Source organism: Bos taurus, chromosome 11 (assembly GCF_002263795.3).
Source record: "Bos taurus isolate L1 Dominette 01449 registration number 42190680 breed Hereford chromosome 11, ARS-UCD2.0, whole genome shotgun sequence".
In the NCBI taxonomy this organism is placed as follows: Eukaryota; Metazoa; Chordata; class Mammalia; order Artiodactyla; family Bovidae; genus Bos; species Bos taurus.
Genome location: NC_037338.1, coordinates 37,996,107 through 38,003,442, shown reverse-complemented (window position 1 = coordinate 38,003,442; position 7,336 = coordinate 37,996,107). Strand labels below are relative to the sequence as shown.

The 7,336-nt window shown below is 41.9% G+C and overlaps 1 long non-coding RNA gene across 1 annotated transcript; it reads right to left on the bottom strand.

Annotated features, from left to right (window-relative positions):
- Window positions 1–5,804: 5,804 nt before the first annotated feature.
- Window positions 5,805–7,332, bottom strand: LOC132346575 (uncharacterized). Its single transcript, XR_009496426.1, has 2 exons — window positions 7,221–7,332; window positions 5,805–6,201 (listed from the first exon to the last, which is right to left on the bottom strand). It is a non-coding gene; the product is annotated as an uncharacterized lncRNA (long non-coding RNA).
- Window positions 7,333–7,336: the final 4 nt, after the last annotated feature.

Here is a 7,336-nt window from a genome sequence, read left to right as displayed (position 1 = left end):
TAACCCCCCTTGGATACCAAAGGTGGACTATATCTGAGTCCTCCCCCACAGGACAGCCTCAGAGTTAGCTGTGAAAGAGAAAATCAGAGCCAACTTCATAATTCACCCAGAATTAGCCCTGGACAGTGCAATTTTGAAAGTTCTCAGTTTAACCAACCTCTTAAAATTATTATGCCATATCTTCCTTCAAACAGTCCATCCAGTTCTTTGATCCTTGATTATGGAACCAACAGGCATCTGCTCGTAGCCACCTAAATTCAGATCAACAGCAAAAGAAATGTACCACATTAAAGAGTATTTAGAAAACTTAGATAAGGGGAAAGGGATCACTCAGAACATTTTTTCCATGTTTATTATTTTATTTCCACATTTGTGAGTTAGCTCTGTTTCTGTCTTGGCTCATTTAGCTATGGAGTGAATGTTAATGGCTTTCACATTGGTTTATGTGAGCTCTTTAAATAATCAAGTTGTGTGTCTTTCATTTGTCCTATATACTCCAAATATCATATATACTTTTTCCATTAAAGAAGAGGTTCCCCCCCACCACCACCACCATGTACCTTTCAGGGATCATAGTTCCCCAACCAAGGATCAAACTGGGCCACCTGGCAGTGAAAGCCCAGGGAATTCAAGAGGGGATTTTTTTTAGTTTGGTTTTACCTACAGATGTTACTTATTTTTGTGTAACCAAATGTGTTTTTTTTGTTGTTGTTGTTATTCTGATCTAAGTATAGAAAGCTAACCTCTAGCGATAGAATATGCAATCTATTTTTTTTATTTTCTTAGAAATACTCTTTAATTCATTTAAATTTTACTTTGGTGTGGTGAGGCTTATTTTTTTCACTATGTTCTCTCAGAATAAAAATGGAAAGCATCATAATACCAAGGACCACATATATGCTGCTGCTGGTAAGTCGCTTCAGTCGTGTCCGACTCTGTGTGACCCCATAGACGGCAGCCCACCAGGCTCCCCCGTCCCTGGGATTCTCCAGGCAAGAACACTGGAGTGGGTTGCCATTTCCTTCTCCAATGCATGAAAGAGAAAAGTGAAAGTGAAGTTGCTCAGTCGTGTCCAACTTTTAGCAACCCCATGGACTGCAGACTACCAGGCTCCTCCGTCCATGGATTTTCCAGGCAAGAGTACTGGAGTGGGGTGCCATTGCCTTCTCCACCACATATATGAAGATGTGGCATATCCCAAATTATTGTCCTTAAATATTTGAAGACTTTCAAGAATACCCAAATTCAATCATGGAGACCTGAGCATTGATAGAAGGGGAAAAAGAAGAATTGAAAGAAGAATTGAAATCTAAGAATAATTGTAGCTAAGAAATGTGAATCATGAGCCAGAATGGCTATCATCATAAAATCTACAAACAATAAATACTAGAGGGGATGTGAACAGAAGAGAAGCTTCCAGCACTGTTGGTGGGACTGTAAATTGGTACAGCCACTATGGAGCACATATGGAGGTTTCTTAAAAAACTAAAAACAGAGCTACCATATGACCCTGCAGTCCCACTCGTGGGCATATATCTGGAGAAAAACATGATCCAAAAAGACATATGTACCCCAATGTTCATTGCAGCACTGTTTGCAGTAACCAAGAAATGGAAGCAATGTAAATGTCCATCAATGGAGAAATGGATAAAGAAGATGTATATATATATATATATATATATATATATATATATAATGGAATATTACTCAGCTGTTAAAAAGAATGAAATAATGCCATATTGCAGCAACATGGATGGATATCAGGTCAGTTGCTCAGTCGTGTCTGACTCTTGGCGACCCCATGAACTGCAGCACACCAGGTCTCCCTGTCCATCACCAACTCCTGGAGTCCACCCAAATCCATATCCATTGAGTCGGTGATGCCATCCAACCATCTCATCCTCTGTTGTCCCCTTCTCCTCCTGCCCTCAATCTTTCCCAGCATCAGGGTCTTTTCAAATGAGTCAGCTCTTCGCATCAGGTGGCCAAAGTATTGGAGTTTCAGCTTCAACATCAGTCCTTCCAGAGAACACACAGGACTGATCTTTAGGATGGACTGGTTGGATCTCCTTGCAGTCCAAGGGACTCTCAAGAGTCTTCTCCAACACCACAGTTCAAAAGCATCAATTCTTTGGCACTCAGCTCTCTTCACAGTCCAACTCTCACATCCATACATGACCACTGGAAAAACCATAGCCTTGACTAGACGGACCTTTGTTGGCAAAGTAATGTCTCTGCTTTTGAATATGCTATCTAGGTTGGTCATAACTTTCCTTCCAAGGAGTAAGCGTCTTTTAATTTCATGGCTGCAGTCACCATCTGCAGTGATTTTGGAGCCCAAAAAAATAAAGTCAGCCACTGTTTCCCCACCTATTTGCCATGAAGTAAGATGGGGAAACAGTGGAAACAGTGTCAGACTTTATTTTGAGGGGATCCAAAATCACTGCAGATGGTGACTGCAGCCATGAAATTAAAAGACGCTTACTCCTTGAAAGGAAAGTTATGACCAACCTAGATAGCATATTCCAAAGCAGGGGCATTACTTTGACAACAAAGATCCGTCTAGTCAAGGCTATGGTTTTTCCTGTGTTCATGTATGGATGTAAGAGTTGGACTGTGAAGAAGGCTGAGCGCCGAAGAATTGATGCTTTTGAACTGTGGTGTTGGAGAAGACTCTTGAGAGTCCCTTGGACTGCAAGGAGATCCAACCAATCCATTCTGAAGGAGATCAGCCCTGGGATTTCTTTGGAATGAATGATGCTAAAGCTGAAACTCCAGTACTTTGGCCACCCCATGCGAAGAGTTGACTCATTGGAAAAGACTCTGATGCTGGGAGGGATTGGGGGCAGGAGGAGAAGGGGACGACAGAGAATTAGATGGCTGGATGGCATCACTGACTCGAAGGACGTGAGTGTGAGTGAACTCCAGGAGTTGGTGATGGACAGGGAGGCCTGGCGTGCTGCGATTCATGGGGTCGCAAAGAGTCGGACACGACTGAGCAACTGAACTGACTGACTGAATGGGACCAGATGCCATGATCTTAGTTTTCTGAATGTTGAGCTTTAAGCCCACTTTTTCACTCTCCTCTTTCACTTTCATCAAGAGGCTCTTTAGTTCTTCTTCACTTTCTGCCATAAGGGTGGTGTCATCTACATATCTGAGGTTATTGATATTTCTCCCTGCAATCTTGATTCCAGCTTGTGCTTCTTCCAGCCCAGTGTTTCTCATGATGTACTCTGCATATAAGTTAAATAAGCATGGTGACAATATACAGCCTTGACGTACTCCTTTACCTGTTTGGAACCAGTCTGTTGTTCCATAGCGAGTGTCATACTGAGTGGAGTCAGAGAAGAAAAAATATCACATGACATCTATTATATGTGGAATCTAAAAAGAAAGGATACAAATGAACTTACAAAACAGAAACAGATTCACAGACCTTGAGATCAAGCTTATGGTTGCCGGGGGAAGGATGGAGAGCAGGGACAGTCAGGGAGTTTGGAATGAACATGTATACACTGCTATGTTTAAAATGGATAACCAACAAGGATCTATTGTATAGCACAGGGAACTCTGCTCAGTGTTGTGTGGCAGCCTAGATGAGAGGGGAGTTTGGGTGAGAATGGGTACATGTATATGTATGTCTGAGTCCCTTTACCATTCACCTGAAATTATCATAACATTGTTTGTTAATCGGCTATACCCCAATACAAAATAGAGGTTTTTTAAAAAAGAAATATGAGTCATGTACAAAAGTAAGGAAACAATTAACCAAGAATAATGTCTGCATGACAGCTACAAAAGAGAAACACAAAGAGCAAAATTGATAATGCCATCCAGCACATTGTCTAGACAAGGAATTGTTCTGACCTGGAAATCTCTTTAGAAATGAACTGCCATCCATCAGTTATGCAAGGTGTGAAGCCCTCCCCCCACCCCACTGACAATCCATCACAATTCAGTTTCTTAAATCCTTCTACTCTAACCACTTCCATCACTCTAACCCAAACTACTATCTCTCCTGGTCTACACTAATGTTCTCTTAATTATACTCTGTGCTGTGTGCTGTGCTTAGTCACTCAGTCATGTCTGACTCCTGGTAACCCCATGGGCTGTAGCCCGCCAGGCTCCTCTGTTCATGAGGATTCCAGGCAAGAATACTGGAATGGGTTGCAATGCCCTTCTCCAGGGAATCTTCCCAATCCAGGGATTGAACCCAGGTCTTCTTCTTTGCAGGCAGATTCTTTACTGTCTGAACCACCAGGGAAGCCCTAATTACAGTCTACCTGTGGTGTGATGACCAGGTATCCTGCTCCAAACAAGTCTTACAACCAAGGATTTTTATTATAAAATGGAGCTAAATCTGTCTATGGTAAAAGAACCTTATATCACTGTTTAGAAACTATCCTGACCCAAGTTCATGCATATTTATTTATCAAACATACATGTCAGCATTGAATTAAATAGAAAAGAAATGCTATCCTTTGCATGGTCCCTTCTTCTTAAAGTAAATACAGTCTCAAATTTACATTAGAAAGAACATCAGACATTAAATCAAAATTATCATCATGAACTTGAGCTAGACGTCTAGTCAGAGAACTTGAATATGAAATGTCATGATGCTGGGAGAGGGGTTTAGTCGCTAAGTCATGTCCTTCTCTTTGTGACCCTATGGAGTGTAGCCTGCCAGGCTCCTCTGTTCGTGGGATTTTCCAGGCAAGAATACTGGAGTGGGTTGCCATTTCCTTCTCCAGGGAATCTTCCCAACCCAGGGATCAAACCCATGTCTGCTGCATTGGCAGGCGGATTTTTTGCCACTGAGCCACCAAGGAAGCCCAGGAGAGGGTAGCATCTGATAAATGCAGGTGACTGAACTGTTTTACAAAGGGGGAAAATTTATAAAGAAATCTTTTTAGGTAATTCCCTGGTGATCCAGTGGTTGGGACTCTGGGCTTTCACTGCAGGGGTCTTGGGTTTGGTCTGTGGTTTGGGAGCTAAGATCCTGCAAGTTGAGTGTCAAAATCAAAAAATTTTCAAAATTGTTTTTTCAAATAAATTTTAATTTGCAAAGATAGTAGATAGTTCCTGACTGTCCTTCACTCAGTTTCCTCTAATGTTAACATATTGTGATATGTTTGTGACAATTAAGAAATTAACACTGAGGTATTACAATTAACTACAGATTTTATTTAGATTTCACAAGGTTTTCCACTAGTGTGCTTTTGTGTTCCTGGACTCTATACAGGACCCCACATTGTATTCAGTCATTACGTTTCCTTATTCTTCAGATCTGTCATACTTTCCTTGTCTTTCTTTTTCATGCCCTTGACAACTTTGAAGAATTCTGCTCAGATATTTTGTAGAATGCTCTTTAATTTTGGTTGTCTGATGTTTCCCCCATGATTGTAGTACGGTTTTGGGTTTTGGGGACAAATATTACAGAGATGTAGTGTCCTTATCACATCATTTCAGGGGGTATGTGATATCAACATGACATTACTGATGTTTACCTTGATCAGTTGGTTAAGGTGGTGTCTGCCAGATTTCTCTGTTATGAAGGTACTATTTTTCCTTTCCATATTCTGTTCTTTGGAAGCAAGTCATTAAGTCCAGGCCACACCCAAGGGATTGGAGGTGGGAACTAAGCTTTAACTCATAGTTGAAGTTAATAAACATGGAATTATTCTATAAGGAGGATTTCTCCCTGTCCCTCATTTGTTATTTTGAGCTATAGTCTAATAACTCCATTATTTCGTTGTTCAGAAGTTTCCAGCTTTGACTTTTTCAGGTTGGTGCCTATTTAACTGCCCTCATTCTATTTCCTTTCTCATTTCCTTCCTTCCTTGCTCCTTCCAATTTCTATGTTTTGGTGTACTGCTTGAATTTTCCACATTAGTATGCATATCTTCATGATCAGAAACGTATTGGTTATTTTCACTTTAATATCAGGGAGAATGATATGACCATTACTTTGATGTTCTCCCAATCAATTTCTACTTCTTAACTAATTGGCAAGGCAGAGAGAGCAAAGAATTTCTTACAGAAATTGCACTTCAGTGAGTGTGAAAGGTAAGTAAAATGATGCAAACTGAAACACACTTCAGTAGTTTTCAAGTGTGTTAGGTTCATTAAATAGATTTTCCAGACAGCGGTTTCCACTCAATCATTCAGCAACACTGCCTACACATCTTTGTGGTGACACTGGGGAGACAAAAACAAAGGGGATGGGGCATGAGTTAGGAGTCCACACTAGGGAGGGAGAAAGCAGGTAACAGTAAGAAACTCTTCTATACCTACATCATTAGCCCAAGGTAGTGTTAGACCTTGAGGACAGAAATAAAACAATACTTAAGACTCTTGAGAATAGTGGCGGTTGAGGTCAAGGTGACAAGCCAGAATACAACGTCCAGTCAAGGTGTGGAAATGTTCTGGGAGGCAGCTAATAACCACAACAGCAAACCCTTCTGAACCAGCTACTTTATGAACCTTCCTGCTACTGCTATCTTACTAAGCAGTTACTATTATTACCATGGGGCTTCCCTCATAGTTCAGTTGGTAAAAAAAATGCTTGCAATGCAGGAGACCTGAGTTTAACATCCGGGTCGGGAATATCTCTTGGAGAAGGAAATGGCAACCCACTCCAGTATTCTTGCTTGAGAATCCCGTAGACAGAGGAGCCTGGCAGGCTACAGTCCACAGGGTTCCAAGAGTTGGACACGACTTAGGGACGAAACCACCACCATTACCAGGGCTTCCCTGGTGGCTTAGTCGGTAAAGAATCTGTCTGCAATGCAGGAGACCCAGGTGCGATCTCTGGGTCAGAAAGATCCCTTAAAGAAGGGAATGGATGGCTACCCACTCCAGTATTATTACCATATTGCAAAACTGCAGCACAGGGAGTTTACATAAGGTCCCCGAGTACACAGCTGGGGATGAACTGGGATGGGGGCCCACTCTAGCTTTACCACTTCAAATGCCACCCACAGGAGGCGACTTTTAAAAGAGAAAGCGCTCCTTCCTCATCACTAACTCTATCACCGCCGTCCCTTGCATTTCCCCCTTTTTGGAAGTTATGTGTTTTAAGGACTTATTTCTCCCACATTTCCCCGTTTAACTTTCCCTTGAGCGTACTCACGGAGGCCACTCACGGCCCCAGAGTTGCAGTAATTTACTTTCTAGGAAGGGAAGTGATTTGTAAAAGCGATTATTCATCCACGCACAGCAACGTGGGTACGGCTTCGACAAAGGTTACAACTGCTGTTCCGAAGTAGGGACTTCTGAATTCCGAATAGAGCCTCTTCCGGCGGCAACGGAAGCCGGAGAGGGACCGTTTCAG